Source organism: Haliaeetus leucocephalus, unplaced genomic scaffold (assembly GCF_000737465.1).
Source record: "Haliaeetus leucocephalus isolate CR32 unplaced genomic scaffold, Haliaeetus_leucocephalus-4.0 Scaffold889, whole genome shotgun sequence".
Lineage (NCBI taxonomy): Eukaryota > Metazoa > Chordata > Aves > Accipitriformes > Accipitridae > Haliaeetus > Haliaeetus leucocephalus.
Genome location: NW_010973325.1, coordinates 1,875,117 through 1,893,411, shown reverse-complemented (window position 1 = coordinate 1,893,411; position 18,295 = coordinate 1,875,117).

Below are 18,295 nucleotides of genomic sequence, written 5' to 3'. Positions count from 1 at the left end.
GGCAGGGCACGGCGGCGGCCCCGGGGGCCGGCCGGCAGGACGGGGCCGGGCAGGGCCGGGCCGGAGCCCTCCCTCCTGTGGGAGCAACTTTGTGAGCGCGGAATAAATCCCTGACAGCGCCCGTATCTCCGAAACCACGGGGATACGCCGCAGCGGCTTGTCGGAGCGGTCCCGCTTTTTCAGAGCTACCTCCCTGCGCAGGCACTTTTATTTTATGCGATGCGTTCAACCCGTTCTCATTCCGCCTCGGCTGAAGGCTTCTGAAGTAAAATATAAAACCGCGATGAGGTGTAAAAACCTCAGCCCCTCAACTCGTGCGGTGCGGTGGAGGGCCCGCAGAAAATGCTGGCTAGCCCGCCTGCTGCCCGTGGTCCGCCCACGAAATTCAAGGGGCGTAACGGCATTCCCGGTTCTGAAGCGCGGTTTGGATTGCCGGGGATGACTTTCGGAGCCTGGTTTTGTAACCTGCCTGATGCGACAGCAAGCTGTTCTTCGGGAGTAAGTGCGCCCTGGGGAAAGAAAGGGTGTGAGGTTTCGGATGTGTGTTACCGTTTACTATGTTTGTAAACTGTACCTCAAAGGACGTGGGGTTTAATCATGCTGATGGCGTAAGTCGCCACTTTTTCCCAGGCATAGCTTGTATTCTTCTTAACTTTTTTTCCCCCCAATATCTTAGAAAATACAGCTGCATATTTAAGTATTTCTTAAGCTACTCAATGCATAGCTATCTTGAAATGAATATATGAATATATAAAGGCCATACATTATGGATACTGATTCTGTTTCTTTGTGCTATGGAGAGCACCTTAGAAGGATTAAATTATTAAATTATGCACATTTCCATCAATGATGAACTATGTCTGGAACCATCCTAGTCTTTCAGATGTGCCCTGTGGACTTGGCTTAAGAGGGAAAAATACTGATTATTGCCTGGAACATATCTTCCCATCAGAAGAAATTTCCATAATGACCAAAGATCAGCACATAATTCTCTGACCTTGAATCTGTTAAAATTCTGCCAGTTCGTGCTACTGGGGAAGTTATTCCAGCAGGAGAGCAAAAGAAAATGTAAAACAACAATAGAGGCCACGTTCCCCTTTAAGCCAGTAGAAACTAAGTGGAATACCCTACAAATGAACATCTCCCAGATCTTTTTCCCCTCTATTCCCATTGTACCCTGCATTGTACCCATTACATTTTTCCCAAGGCTGACCCATTCTGGAACGTATTGAAGTCTCAGAGAATGACTTCTCCTGTAAATTCTCAGGCAATTCTGAATAAGCAGAACATGTGAAGGACTTGTGTTAGGTTAAAAGCAAGAGTAAAGCTCTCCCAAGAGCCCTTCTCACTCTCTGGGACCTGTGGTGAGATCATTACATATACAGTGTTCAGTTGCAATGCTCTATCTGTGGAGAAGCACCAAAATGAATTATTGACTACCCCCATATATTCACAAATGATACCATTTTGATAAAGTCTTATTTATAAGGCAGTAAAGGCATTTGTAAGGCATTCCGCTTTTTCTGCGGAAGCTCTTTCACATTATCAAAGATGCACTGGCAGAATACTTAAGGCTGATCTTCTGCTAAGCCAATTGCAAAGCAAGAGCATCTTTAACCATGTATGTTTTCAACTAGTATAGGCTACTTTCTGCCATTTTGCTTCAACACCTCCCCTCCCCACGCCCCACCCCAAATACCAGTAGTGGTAGAACTAGTATTCAGTTATTTTTCTACTGGTAATTTTCAGTACTCAGCAGAGACCCATAGTTACTGTACTACAACTGAAAAACAAAAAACAAAAAAACATGGATTCAACTGGTATCCAGCAGAAACAATTAAGTGAAGCAAACTTGAAGGGAGTTAGATTAAGGTAATTAGAAATAGTGACCCTGGGTTGTAACCAACTCTTTTGCATAAAATGAGCCTGAATTGCATTGGCATTCCGCCTTACTCAATAGCATAATGCTGTTTAAAGAGTGGTCAGTAAAATCAAGGTCACTTTCAGAACAACTGTTAATTGTGAAAGTATCTATTAAAAGTTACCATTTACATTTTTATTTGTGGAACCACTGACCAGCTGGCAACAAATTGCATTATATTGTTACATTTTCAAGTATTCTTCATAACTATGAATAGCTGAAAAGCAAGGCTGAGAGGCTATCAGAAGGAAAAAGGTGCTGTAAAATATCTACCGAGAAAATGAGTTTTGGCTCATGGGAAAGTGAGCTCACTGTCACTTCAAGTTCTTAGTATAAGAAATCATGGGTCATTGTTGGTGATACTCTCTGGTGTACCGCTTCAGGGATAGCATTCTGCATTGATACCAAAATCAGCCATCTGAATGATCTTGAAAATGCTAGCAGCGTTATCCTGCTTGAGTACAGGCCAAGTGCTAACAGATGGAAGTGAAAAGTAGGATAATCAGCTGGACTGCAACAAAATATTTGCCAGTGTCAAAGAGGATAATAATTCAAAAGTTCATAAATGAATGAGATGCTGCTGTCAAATATGAGACATTGATCAACACAAAAAGAGCCAGGTATTTAGGTAGGATCTGGACTGAGGTAACTAGGTGTCCAATAACGGTGGCCTCTTGAAACTTCTGCCTGACTCCTCAAGTAGCAAAAATACATAAACTCCTAAGTTTAAAGGACAGGTTTTATTGCAGAGGCATCACAAGTTTGGGGGAGAGTTCTTGACCGCTCAGAAATCTCTCTATATTGGCAGGCCTCAGTGCTTATTTCATGACTAAACCTAACTGTGGCCTGAAAGATACAGTTTTCTTAATGTAAATCCACTCGCAGATCTAATTCATTGTGAATTTTTGAAATATACCTGAAACCCCACCTGACAGGAACACAAGCAAACCTCACACTGTCAGCTAGTCGACTACTTTTGGAGGGAGAAATCTGATGTTGCTGATGAACATTTGACAAATAAGGGGGGTGAAACAAAAAGTATGTAAACAATTGATATTTAAGTTCCTACCTTTTGGGGGTCAAGTCAATACAAGGGAACTGTGTTGTAGAGTACACAGAAAAGAGCAAAACAGCATGTGGTGATACTGTTCTTACTCTTTTAGGTTTTTAAAAATTTTTATTTTTATTTTTTAATTATCTATTATTTTTATTTAAGATTTTTTTTAAACTTAGCAATGGTAACCACTTAAAAGCAATGGCAGCAAAACACAAACAAGCAAGCAAGAATATCCTGGGTTTAATAAAACTAAAAATTAACGTGATGAAGTTTATCACACTGCACAAGCAAAGTAGGAAAGGAAGTGACATTTTTTCCCTTATTACAAAGACTCTTCTTTTTAGTGGAGTTCTTCAACACTGCAAGACTGGAGTGCCTGGTTTCACTGTCAGCAGAGAGATGTAGGATGCAGCAACTGCCAAAAGCCGCAGCGCTGCACTTTTTCTCCGTCCCAGCTGCGTGCTCCTGCCAGCCCCTTTGTGTCGGAGCAGTCGGCAGTCTCGTTGCCATATAATTGCTTGTGCAGACACAACAGGGCGGCACAGTTTTAGGCCAGCTTAAGTAGATTGCGAAACTGCACCTTAAAAATGCCAGCTGCATACAGGGGTAATCTTGTGTCCATTCATGGCTATCTCAGACACTGCGTATGAAACAAATGGAACTATTTGTACTTTGGCAGTGTTTTTATCAAAGAATCTTCAGTGGAAGTGGTTTAAAAAAGTCAGGGATGATATTGTGTACAGCAGTGGGACCTCGGGAAGATTCTCAGCAGTTGGTTGGAACGGTGCGGTGCCAAATTCTTAGGAAATCGAATTCATTGGAATTACATCTGTGCGGATCTACAGCGGTGAACATTTTTCACCATGGAAACTCATTACCAATTGGAGAAAGCAGATTAATGCTACAAATGTTGTATTTATGGAAACATTTAAGTACTCAAGGCTTGCCGATTGTATTTTGGCTATTGTGCAACCTGTCCCTAGATGTTGCCGTATTAAATACAATCTGTTGGCAAATTAATCAGAACATAAAACCAAAAAAGTGGAAGAGGAAGGAGTCTTCTTTTCCTTGCCCTGGTATCTTGGCAGTCTAAGAAAATCTTGACATTAAACTCCCCCACCCCCAAAAAACCCACAAAAACAAACCACCAAAAAAACTTGACGCTAAGCTCACCAGGCATTAAATTTTGAACCAGGATATGATAACATTCACCAGACATAGGCGTGATCAAATACATGCTACAGTTTGGGCCAGAGAAGAACCTAACATCATGATCTCGTGAGGTACATAAGCTTTATATAATATTGCTATAAACAGGGTTTTACCCTTGGACTGCAAATAAAGGTCACACATGAAGAATTAATGTGTGGAGGCATACCTATCCTTTGATTCCGGTATAACAAATCCCATGTTTTTTTCATTTTCACAGAGGTATTTCAGCTGTAGCTTTGCAATCCTAACATAAACTCGCTGTTGTGATTTCAATGAAGTGCATGCCTTTCTATTGACTTCATAAGCTTTGGATCTGGGCCGAAATCCCAGTACCCCATCACGGGTGACCTTCCACCAGCAGTTATTAATACAGTATTCTTATTTGCTAGCAACCATAAATTAGAATTACCTTAAAGAGATTTTTAAATATATTGTCCAGCCCGTGAGGAATATATATGAAAAATGTTCTTACTGGACAAGCAGAACCTACAGAGGTAGCAATTAAATCATAAGATGGAAAATAAAAACTGTTATGGTGTACACCATTGTCTCCCAATTATATGATTAAGGAGATACTAAATTAGACATTACAGTGAAAGAGTACAACTACAAATCTTAACTAAGCATATTTTTTGTAGTTCTATTCATTATACTAATGTACAGGCTTATATTTAGCAGCTTTAGAAGCATTAGAAAACTGCAAAGCTACAGATTACAACCCATATGGGTATGCTCAGGTTGGCAGCGGTGATTAATAGTGTCTCCTGGTTTTGCTTTTTATAAACCAAACAATATTTAAGACTGATATTAAGGTGATTTACATCACAAGGAATTCAAACATTGTACTTACTTCAACAAAGCGTACTGCATTAAAAGGAGTGGGCTGGAGTAACATGTATTATTTCACTCATTATCACAGGGAGACAGGCAATTTCTCACGTTAAAATGGAGTATCTCAGTTTGCAGCACAGTACTCTGAATTTACATAATACTTAACCCATTCTACCTAAACATCCTAAGTGATTTGCTGTCAATAAAGGCCACATTCATCCAACTTAGTGGGATATCTTACTTTGCACAGTCCTATTAGATTTAATAAAATGACTAAGAAGTACTACTTAATGGAAAGGTGTGGTTCTGCAACTAGTTTAACATTAATGAGGGCTCCTTGGAAAGGAGTGATCTACCACTCTTGTCCTGTCTGGTTGCCTATTCCCATCTCCTCTTTTTTCAAGGACGATATAGCTGTGATGAACCAGGTAAGGGGACTGATTTCGCAAAAGTTTCACCTGACAAAATAAAGATTAGTTTCCAGCTAGATATTTCACTCAGTTTAGTTCACCTGGCATAAGGCAACAATATATGTCTGGAGGTGGGGAGTAGTAAAAACCACTTCTTTGGAGAGTACTTTAAGGTAAACAGACTTTATAAAGCTGGTTGAATCCTTCCACACTTAATTCTGACATTTTGTTCTGCAGGGGAGAGGTCTAGAATGCCAAATATTTTTAATCATCTAAGTAAGCCTTAACAATTTGAGAGTTAGACATGTAAAAATGTTGAAAGTATAGGCTATCAAGCCTCTTCAAGTAAGAGCTCATTGCTGCAAATATTTTTCAATGTTGTTGTAAAAAATACATTCCCAAGCACTTGCAGTTACTGGTTAATTTTAACATTTACTTTGCTAAATGTTAAGAAGATTGCCACTGGCCTCCTTTAATTCATGTGAGGAAAGCGGTGCAGAAATATTAAGGTCATAACAATATACCAGTAAGTTGTGATTGACTTAGGCTGGATTATAGACAGCACAGCGACTTGTGTTCTCTCTCAACCTAGAATATGGGGTTTGTATTAAATTCTTTTGGATTTAACACAGATCTTTCAAAGGCTATATTTTGGGAAGATTCCACTTTTATTACAGTTTTCCTGCTAATGTATTTTGGCCTACAGGTTTCTTTTAAAGTATCTTCACCATCTGTACTCTGTTATTCCGAGTACCTTTGTTGTCATTATTTTTAACTTGTAAATGCTGCCAGAGAGACTGGTTATGGCTACATAACACAGTGTAGCTCTGCACACAGGTACCCAAGCTAGTTGTAACAAGCTTAGCTAACTGGAATAGGTAACATGCCCTATTAATGAAGCTGTTCCTTCTGGGATCTAAGCTGAGACATTAAAAATTAGCCTGAATATTACTTCAGGGCAGCGAATGGTTCACAGCTGACCCATATTAAAGAGACGACTCTATTTAAATTTGGGAGAATAAAGTTAGGATGCAAGTTGATCAGTCTATAGATCACTACACAGAGAGGTCACACTGGAGGGTTCATAAATTAACAGCAAGAGGTATGAAATGATCAAATAGCTGGAACCTGAAGCTCAAACTTTAATGATGTATAAGTTGTACATTATTAACAGTGGTTGTAATCAAGACTGGAAGAGCTTTTCAAAGAATATGATGGATTCTCTGTAATTTGAAGTCTTTAATTAAGACCGGATGTGCCTCTCAAAAGATTTTGTCAAATTTGATAATAAATACTATCAGGAGAAATTCAAAGGTCTTAAACTCTATGAATTTTTCATCACACCAGACTTTTTTTTATGGCATTCATTCATCTAGAAAAGTGGAAAAACACAATGGACATTTATAAAGGTCATATAAATAGGTTTCTTATAATGGCAATTGAATTGCTTTCTGTTCCGCTAACATAACTGCTTTTGGAACCAGCTCGAGACCTCTCAGTAACTCAGACAAAAATGAATTTTGCCACTCTAAGCGTGGGGAGGCAAGTCTGGTCCTTCAGCTGTAAAAGAAGACATAGGGAGAAGAAGAAGAGCTGAAATGGGATGGCAGAATCTGACATCACACTTAGTGCCTCTTTTCTCCTGCCCCTGTTTCACACAGCAGTAACTCCTAGCCTATACACCCTGCCCTTTCTGGCAACATTAGCCAACCAGAGTGACTTCCCAGACATATAGCATAGCTAGGGGAAGGTAATTAAGCTATGGATGTTTTCCTGTCCATTCAGGTTTGCTGCCTAGGCAACTGCCTCTTCTGCCAAAGCCTGGAGTTGGCCCTGATTGCACTAGTGATTCATTAAACTATTGCGGACTCATTCAGAATCCCAGCTTAGTAACCGTTACAAAGCTGATTATAATAGTCTGCAGTACAACTCTTAAATCAACAATGCATATATAGTATAACAGACTGTTTTGTTTATGAGGCCTTAAGAAGTTACAAACATCTATAAGAAGTGTTGTATATCAATTGATACATTTTTTTCATATATGCATACATGCAATAGATAACCTTGGCACAGGTGAACAGTATTATTTTGACTCACACAAATGATGTATTCACAGAAAGATAAATTCACTCAAGTGTGCCTTCTAAATAGTACTACTGAAAGGCAGTAGATGTAAGAACAAAAACAGTCATCCATTTAACATGAGGTACTTGCCATCACAAATGCTTCAGAGAACACTTAAGCAGTTAGCATATTTCTGACATTTTTTCATTTCCAGAAAACGTGGCAATTGATAGATCTCTGTCTATCTAATTGTCAACAAATGTGGAGCCTTCAGTTTCAAATTTTTCCCCTTTGCTTTTCTACCACACAAAAAAATGAATCTCTCTCCATCTCCAGATCCTTTGTAATATATTTACAATCGCAACAGCAGCAAGCAAACAAATACACAAACACAGCCCGTCAAAATCCAAGATGAGTTCAATTGCCTGTGCTGAACCATGCCTGTCCCACAAACATGGGATTACGTCTGGCAGCCAGGAAGGCAGCAAAATATCCCTAGTAAGCTCTGTGCCCTTCCTTCTTCCTCCCAAATCCACAGGGTTTTGCAATATGCCCAGAAAACTATCCAAGTTCCAGCTATTTCAACCCAGAGCTCATTAGATGTGTGACAGACCTGCACTGCTGCTGCCTAGAGTTGCAAAGAAATTACTGAGAATTGTTCAGAATTTTCCTGACAGTTCTCTGTAAAAGTAAATGATTTATTGACATCGCTGATTGATGGGATCAAAACATTCTAGGCGAGTACATGAAATCTCTTGAAATTATGACAGTAACTGAGCAAATTTCTAGTCATCTTACCCGCTCGCATCTCTATATTCCTCATCCCCTTGGCAGTTCACTTGTCAGGGACAAGGTGCCCAACCTTCTCTTGACCTCCAAGACCTTAACAACCTAATGAATAAGAAAATAAGAACTTTCAGTCTGCTGCTAGATTAGCATGAGTGTTTTGAATATAGTAGAAAATAGCACAAACTTCTTCAAGCATTTGTTTCTGTCTTTGTTCTACCACAGAGTAAACCTTTTCTTTAGGCAAAGCTTTAACACATTAGGTTGCCTGAGAACATCAAACAGGACAAATTAAATAAAAAGATGTTTTATTTCCATAATTAGAACACCTATAATTAAGAATATTAAAAATCAAAAGACTTGCCTTCAAAATATAAAGCATAGAAACACAGTCAGAAAAAGAAAGTTTAAAGTATCAGCAGTTACAAATGTAAATATTTCAAACATTAAACAATTTTAATATTTAAAAGCAATTCAGCTTTTATTTTAAACTGGATGAGTTTCCCCAAACCCCAATATTTTAAAATTTCTTTCTGTCTCTGAAGGCCTGCAAAGGAGATTGGGACAGTCCTAAAAAAAGAAAAGCAAATAGGAAGCCAAGCATTGGCGAGGGGTGCTCAGACACCACTCATTTGGCCTTCTCATCTGAAGTTAGGTATGTGTCCGAAGTCACCTATCTTAGAATATGTTAAACAATGTACAATGAGCACCTCTTTCCCTCCAAGCTATGGAAGAAGTCTAGATAGCAAGTCGAGATATAGGCGACTGGTTTAGATATGTCAGTGTAGATGGAGATTAATCCAATGATGTCTGGCATCCAGTCCAGCACTATCCGAAGTCAAGAAGAATCTATAGTCTGCTTCTCAGGCATTAAATCAACCCCTTGGTCATTAACAGTAAAGCAAATCAATGTCTATGTCAATCTTGTGATATTACAGTTTGAGATGTACACATACCCTTTAAGAAATTCTGTGTAAAAGATCCAAACTAGCCCAAGGCAGTGGGCCTTATATAGCATCAGAGATTTGGGGAAATAATGCAGTACACCAGTCATACACTCTGCAATATTTTAACGGTTTTCTTGACATGCTGCAGCAACTTTATTTTGAAAATGAAATGTTAAAAGAAATATCCTGCTATAAAAAGTAATTTATTTTGAGCTCAACAATAACATGAGACTGCAGTTTAAAGAGTAAATATTGTGATGAGGTAATGTATGCCTATCATCATCATTATTTTCAAATGCAGCTTTATTTGGGACTGTGAAATTTGCTATCTACCTTTCATTGACAACTCTATACAAACATATGAGGAAGAGGCAGGAAGAGAAAGAGAAAAATGTTGAAAAGGATTCTCTAATTAATAAAAATGCTGAACTGTGGGAGGGAATACATTAAAAATCAGTTATACAACAACAAACCTGTATGCAGTTAAATTTATCAGTTGATTGTTTTAAATATAGGACACTGTTTTGTTCATGATTATGTAGGTGGCAAATCTGCATTAGCTGTGGATTTTCTTTGGCTCAAATTGAGGAGCAAGGGTAACAATCCTAGTTCTATCAACATAAGCAAAAAAACCCCACCTTCTTCATAGGTAGTTTTCTGTTAGGATTGCTTCTCAAGTTGAGTGCCGCTGAGTGAAGGAAAAGTGAGGGAGCATATTCTTCTGGAACGGGAAGCACCTGAACCTCAAATCCTCAACAAAATACTGTTATTAATTATGTTGACTCTTCCAATCGGCTCTCTGAAGAGCACTTTTCCATTTCTTATTCTAAAATTATAACCAAAAAGCAAAAGCAGACAGTGTTTGCTCTAATGTTACAAAGGTAAATTGCAATGGCTTTCCTGAAGAGGATCTTGTTTCCACTCATGATCTCCACTTATGGGGAGGCCTTGGTATCACAGGAACTTTGTCTCCGTAAGCATTTACTAATTATACTGCAGTTGTATAGCGGACTTTGAAGCTTACTAAATTAACACCGAAATTAATCAAATTCAGTCTGTTATTGAAATCATGAGGGGATTTCCAGAGGGCTTGTACCGTGTGTAAATAAGGGCACAAAGCCAAGTTTCTTTCTGTCTGAAGATGGATACTGTTGAGAGATAGCCTTTCCCTGTCCTTCACAGCAAACCCAACAACAGCCACATTGCAGCAATTTTATAATTACTTTGGTGCACAATTGTTTCCTGCCATTCCAGTCAGAATATTGAAGGATATGTCTAAATATGTACATCCAATCTAGGATTTTTTTAAGTCTATCTTTTTCTTTTTTTTTTTTAATCAAAGTTGCATTTTCCCCCCTACATCTTACTTTTAGACCCAAATGTTCCCTGCTGTTCCAAACTGACATTTGAAGTATCCCAGATAAGGTACGGTCATACAGCAAGATGAAGAGACTATAATAATCACTTCCAGGAAAATAACATCAACAATAAAAGAGAGGTCACAGTATTATTTTTTTTAATTATTACCTCACCAAAATAGAAACTATCACACATAGATTTTCATATTTTTTCCTGTCATGTGATTTCTCTGTCAGACCAATTACTCTATCTCACTCCCTTAGAAATTTCCCAATCCAGTTTATATATTTGGTAACAGTTGTCTGAAGTGTTCTCCATAACGCTGTACTCTTGAGAGACGGTACCTCAGAGCTGCCAGGCTAACAGTTAGGATCTGCATTCAAACAGAAATAAGCATAAGAGCAAAACAATGTCATAAGGAAAATGGTATGAGATGCTGACAACTAAAATGTTCCATTTTAAAAAGAATGTATTTTAAGATTTCCTCTAGCATGACAAGTGTTTTTTTCTTTTTTTTTTTCCCCTCCTTTCCCCCCCCCGACACTAAAGGGAAAAAATGCTGTGGCATGGTGAGGAGATAAAGTAGTTTTTATTCCAATTTCATAGCTCTCACCTAACCTTCTTGTCTCCTGTTCCTCAAGGGTCTTATTTTCCAACATCATAACATCTGCTTTTTGTTTCTTGACCTTGCACTTTCCCTCTTCCCCTCTTTCCCTCCAGGCTATTCACTTATTTCCATCCCACTTCCTTCTTCTCACCAGGACATCAGCAGGGGGAAGTGCAGGTTAAGCAGAAGACAGAAACTCCCTGTTCACAGCCTTGATTTTTACTTGGCATTGCAGACAAACTTCTGCCTGCCCTTCTCTCTCCAGTAACAGCGAGTTACAAGCAGCTTACTACAGAAGCTAAGTGCTATGCAGTTTCAACTCAATATGTGAAAAATGCATTTTTTTTTGACAGTGGTTCTTTTGCTCTTGTGTTTCCTCTGCTGCCTGTAGTCTTGGTCCAACCTTATAATTCCCATGTGAAATGACACATTCTTGATACTAGACAGATAGCACCGTCTCAGCCCCAGTGAATTCCTTTTCTTTGCTCGGAAGAAAGGAAATGCTAGAGTTTTGCAATGGACTTTTTCAGCATCAACTCTTTTTTTCTTTTTTTTTAAATTTTTTTTAAGAAAAGATAGTATTTTAGCTTAAGATTCATTCAAAATACTCAGCCTGAGGCAGACACCTGATATAGACACCTTTCAGTGCTGCAGTTTAAGTTCAGTGGTTATAAACAAGTGCAGATAGAGTTTTACAGAGACTGTAACCTCACAATTCAATACAATGGGGATGTAACTGTATTATTTTAATGAATGAATTTCCATTTTTCCCCACTATTCTTTTTCCACAGATTAAATTACATGTTAGTTTAGGGTCCTCCAACCTCAACAGCTGTAAGGATAAAGCTGAGACCTGTTTGATTTTTGTTTGGTTTTGTTTGCTTTTTAAAATGTGGATGCAAGACAATAAAAGCTGGTTGGTCATCTACAGGGAAATACGAATTTACAGGGAAGTCATTGCAAGAAACTCCCATTTCCTTTCAAGAGACAAAAAACAGAAAACAAATTGTTTCCAACCAGTTATAGATCAAGTTTTACTCATTTTAAAGAGATTACCTTTTACTTTAAAACACCTAACGGAAGAATGAGTGTAATTTATTTCAGCCTGTTGTGCAGGGTTGTTAGTGATAATAACATATGTTCCAGTGTACTTGTTTTGCAATATCCAGTTCCTATGTAATTTTTGCTCCCATGAGTGCAAATAACAGGAACGTATTTAATACATTATTTAGTAAACAGGCAGAATAAGGCAGAAAAATTGCAAGGTAAATCAGATCAAGGCAAAAGTAAACATTTAATTAGCTTTCTTCCTTCTCTTCCATTAACCTTGCTGAATATTTCGTCCCCTGTTCCAAGGTAAATACATATCTGACAAAGCAACATTTTCAGCATTTTTCTTTAAATTTGTATTCCTAAATGAAAGGAAGATGATAAACATAAATTAAACTGACAATCAATGCTTTTTATAGCGAAAGGGTTTTTTCTAATAATTTGAGAACTGCTTGGAAGTCTTTTTCTGGATGTGAAGAGAATAATTCATAACTGAGAATTTATGTCTCAAGCTGTGTTTTATTTATTTATTTATTTATTTATTTATTTATTAAATGTGAAAGGGAAAGCTTTTACTTAATACCTAATAGTGGTTAAAATTGGAATAGTCTATATGAAAATAGTGCATCATATTTATGTTTAAAGATGTATATACTCTGAGATGCAGATGGATGCTCAGTATACCGTCTAGTTATTCATCTGAAGGCTATGAGAATATTAGACATAAATAGAAAAAAATGCTTTTTAAATACTAACAAACATTTACCTTATCCCTTTAGGAGCATAAATATTGGTTTAATAGTCATCTAGAAATGAAGTGTCTTTGGCCATGCATTGAGTAGTACAACTTAATTGGTTATGAGTTAGATATAAAATATTCAAAATCTAGCTAATAAGGGCATCAGGAACTCCCTAATTGAAGATGAGTGTCCACAACCCCTAATCAGCTTTAAAAATTGCAAGACCAGGTTTATGTTCCAAACAAGTTTAAATTATGACCACTGGCACTGCATCGTGTTGGCAACACTGACAGGAAATTAATGTTTATGACAGTTCTTGTTATCTGTATATCTCAGTTTTCTTAAGAGCTCTGGAAAGCCAGCCTTGCTTATTTGTAGATAAAGAGCCTTGCTGTTGCTGTTGAGGAAACTAGCATCCTAGCATGTAAGGAGCATCTGCTGTAGTCAGGCAACCAAACCAATAACAGCATTCACCACTTATATGACAATCATTGGCAATATCCATGACAGCATCCCTAGAAATCCATTCTCAAGTGGCTACAGGCAAAGTAAGCCTGGGTCTCCTAGGATCTTTTTGCAGATCTATCATCTCGGCTCTGCCCTCATCCTCTGCCCTTTAGCTTCCCTGTGGCAGAAGCAGCAAAATTCAATTTTGCCTGCCCTGCTGAGATTTCATAGACTGCTCTGGCTGAGTGGTAAACACATTCATGAAGGATAGCACCAAAGTATTGAACCAGTAAGTAATAAGCCTTTCTAATCATGCCCTTGCCCTTCATTTCCAATAGTCAACAGCTCTCAGAAGTGTGAAATGTACAAACACATGAAGAGCTTTCCATAATTTATTTGTGTTTACTGTGAATAACAGAAATAATGTCATCGCATCTCCCTGGCAAACATATATTACCTTTCTCCATTAATAAAATATTCACAAAAGGTTAATTATACAAAAAGAAAATGCGGTTCAGCATTTAGATGCTGTATTAATACATTAATTAAGCCTTAATGGTCAGGGTCTGCAGCACTTCTGGGGGATTAATGACCAGCTGGAAGAGTTGGTGGCCTATGACTTTTCCACAGGTCATTTATTCCATCTATTTATTAATTTTCTAAGAAATGTTCCTGAGTCAAGGTCATTACTGGTAGGTCTCATGTATAAAAATAAATTGTCATAACAACAAACTCCACCTTGTTATGCTTTTATTATTATGGAATATTTATCCCAAGCATAACATATACTATCTCTTTAAGCCATTATACTTGTGACAACCAATATTAAAAAAGATAGGAAAGCAATTACATAGATATATTTTTACACTCATTTTTATTGTCAGAAACAGAAGTTTACACAACTTTCTTCCTGCTAAGTCTGAGAAAAAGTGGGACAAAAAGTCAAAATCTACTCTTGCATTTTTTGCAATAAACTATCTTGACTTTTTTTATAAGTAGTAATGAACTGAAGAGCTAAAATTCACAGACTGATTAACAAAATTGTCACCTATGAAAACAAACAAGCAAAAAATCCACCAACAAATCTCTCCCAATTATTTTTTCTTCCAGTTGCCTATCCTGTGATAGAAAATCAGTGATAGTTGTCTTTATTGAATGAATGAATAACAAGCTGCACAAGCCTTTACTCAGACCTCTGTCCCGTTGGGGTCACAAAGTCCACTATCACGAAGTTATGTTGAATGGAGAGGAAGCAAAGCAGCATACATCATCCAAAAGTTACCAATCTGTTAAACATATGTCCAAGCGACCACTCCCTACACCTGCCGATCTTGCCAGTTTGCAATTTCAGCTCCTTTCTTAGGTAAAAAGCTAACATGATTCTTTTTCCAAAATTTCAATTCCTATAAACATCACAATCTGTTGTTGAAATTATTTAGTTTTGGGGTCCTACTTGATGGTGAGTGGGATCAAAAAACTTGGTGTTTCCTTGATAAATGGAAATAGTATGGTTATTTTTTTTTTTCATTTTGGTAATAGTACAGAGACTACATTTATTTGTAGATAAAGAGCTCAGTATGACTTTGACTCTTAGGAACGTAATTTCATAATGTTTTGCTACCTTATTTATTTATTTATTTATCTTAACCTTGTGTAGTCCTAATTATTGCATGGAGATTTATATTCTCACTTTCCAGAGATGGTATTAACTTCCCATTCATTTCTGAATGTAAATCTCTGCAATTGTATTCCTCTGCAGTTATGTGTGACTTGGGACTTGTTTTTTCTCCTTCTGCTGTGTTTTTGAGGCTATTTCTACACCATGACAGCAGGGATTTCTGTGCCTTGCAGTGCTAACTGCAAAACTGGAAGCTTGGAGTAGCAAGATGATGAGATTTGTAAGCCAGCATTTATTTGCTCAGGCATAGGGCCATGCAAACAAAGCTTTCTCAATTTTCACAACTGAGCTGTTTGTCTTCACAGACCCTGTGGTGGTCATAAGCTGGGAACCTCTGCACCATGTACTGTTCCCTAATGCAGACTTGGCAATAACCATTCCTACTAGGTAAGAAGATTCGGCGATATTTATATTTATGCATATATTCTGCTGATAACAATGGGCTCAAAAATGTCCAGATACTGAATATTTGATTAACTAATGTTTTTACTGTCTTTGTGCATATCCAATAATTGATCAGCTAGCAGACAATCTCAGCAAAAAGAATAATACGTGAACAAGTGGAAAGTGGACAATATATCTTGACTGTAGTCAGCGTTAGGGCCTTTGACAGTGCTCAATTATGTGCTTATTCTCTTTATTTGTTTTCCTTTGAGTTTGTCAAATGGCTTTTGAAGAATACGAAATCAGCTTCCTTCATATCTAACTAAAAATATTAAAAAAAATAAGTTGGCAGAACTCAGATCTCCTCAGAGGCTGAACTGTTTTGGCTTCAGAGACATACTAGTAACGGAGCTTGAAATTCAAACGCTACATTAAAATATTGTGGAGAGTCTTCCACCTTTGCTAGGTTTTCTTCATCTCTGTTTTACACACAAGCTTCCTCTGCTGTGATTCCAAGTCTCTTTGCAGGCAAGGCTTTGTTTCTGTAAGCTGCTATTATGCTCTGACAAGCTAAGGGAAGCTGTCAGACATTCTACTTTGATGTCATCCAGATCCAAACAGAGAAGCGTTTTGTACAAACAAATCATTATCATTTCCTTGCTGCCCTTTGCCAGTGATCAGTACATATACTAGTGGAACTATACAATCAGAATCTCATGCGGTTTTTCCTCCATTTTGTTTTGTTTTGTTTTTTCCTTTAACCCATAATAATGAAAGTGTAGTATCTATTTACTGTTTGGGTCAAAAAATTGTTACATTATTTTACATATTGGGCCTAGTGATGAGTCTTCTAAAAGTCAATTATTACCGTGTTAATAATTTTCTTAGACTTGCCTAAGTTTCTACAATATTTTTGCCAGAGATTCTATATTCAACCAATGTTCAGTTTCTGGGCTTAAAACCAGACACACTTCCTGCTAATTGCTCAGTGCTTTCTGTTTAGTTTTTATCTTGTGTCTATGTATTTATGATGTCCAGCTGTATGCTGACTCCAGATTTGACAAGGAATAAATTTAGGGTCTTCTTATGATATTTTAATGTATGCATATAGTTCAATATATCTTTGCTACCCAACAGTTCTCATTATATTTTAATTCTTTTCCCAAAGCTCTCCTTAAAAGTAAAATGAATGGAAAGAACAATCAGCACTGATAACCTTTCAAATAAATGTGTGAAATAAAAATAATGTAATTAGGCATTCTTCATCCCACTGCTTTGTCTCTTAGGTGTTATGGCTTGCTTTGTTGAAACTTACATCTAGACTAGATAAAAAAAAAAAAAAAGCCGGGAAAAGCAGGTTGAAAGAATGTTACTTTAGATTTACTGTTAAACACAAAGTCAGGAAATGCAGTTTGATGTTTGCTTGTGCAGCCTCCATTCAGTCTATATTTGCATCCCATCTTAGATGCTTAGTAATTCATGGGTTCCAATAAAAAAATATCCTACGGAATGATGTCAGTAGAAAGTGCATAATGTACTTGCACCCAGAGAGGTGTATTCAGTATGTGTAAAGAATATGAAATTCAATATTTCTGAATCCTGAGTGCTTCCCTTGCAGCCTGAGTTAAAGTGATCCAAATGGTGCAACATGAGCTGACATAAACCCATAGGAACCTTCCCTGTCTGGCTTTTCTCCACAGCAGGGAAAGTGTCTGTTAAGGAAGGAGTACCACGCAGAGTCAAATGGCCTGTCCTACATCTGCTTGTAACCCTCCCCAGAGACAGATGTTACTACTGCTTCCATCACACTGGAAGGAATGGTGAAGGAATCTCTTCCCTAACAAAATCCCTCTGAGTCACTCAGAGCAGCCCACTGCTGCTTCGGCCTCCTGGAAGGCAAAATGTAAAGGGGTTGTGGCGCTTCCAAAACCCTTGGTTGTTCCTGAAGCTGGGACCCAATTCTGATGTAAATAATATCCTCTGGTATAAATAGCATTCAGTTTACCAGCTTCTAAGAAAACAAAAATAAGAGCAGAAGAATCTCCATCGTATCCTATATGGATCAAACTGCAAGCCCTTAGATTTATAGCACAGGATCTTATCATATAAGATACATGATGAACTACATTAGTTGACATCCAGATACTGTCACAGGAGGAAAGGATTCCGCTTAAACCACAGGCGTTGAGCTGATTCTTTCCCATCATTTTTCGTACTTCCTGGCTGTTCCTAGAATGACATGTGCTGCTGCTGCTATATTGGTTGGCAAGATAGTCCTGGCTATAGTGAGTATGCTTAGTTATTATTTTCATGTCTGCCAAATGTTTGGGATAAATGCAAGTGAGAGAAATGTTGTAACACATTTCAACCATTCGCATCACAACAAAAAGCCAAGCAGAACATCTTTAGGCGAAAAAAGATCCCATTTGTCCCAGGGAAACTCCCTGTTGTAGGGAGTAGACTGAATTTCTCATAAGAGATCTTTAGATAATATTTTTATAACCAAAAGGATTTCTTCCTAACCAAAGGAGTCATCTCTAGCTTCGATTATGATGTTAGCACTATCAGGACAGAATATCTTCTTCTTGTTTGCCCTTAAAGAACTGTCTTGTCAACAGTTTTCATTAGGTCATTATTTTAAAGACAGCGATGGAAAGTCATTAGTTTCCTGTAGAAAAACTGGCATAAACAATGCCTCTAGATCCCATTTGTGCTAGATTTTTAATGCATCAGGGTAAATAAAACAGTAAGATTAAAATTCTTACAATATATCAGTTCCAAATGATTGACAGCAAGGGA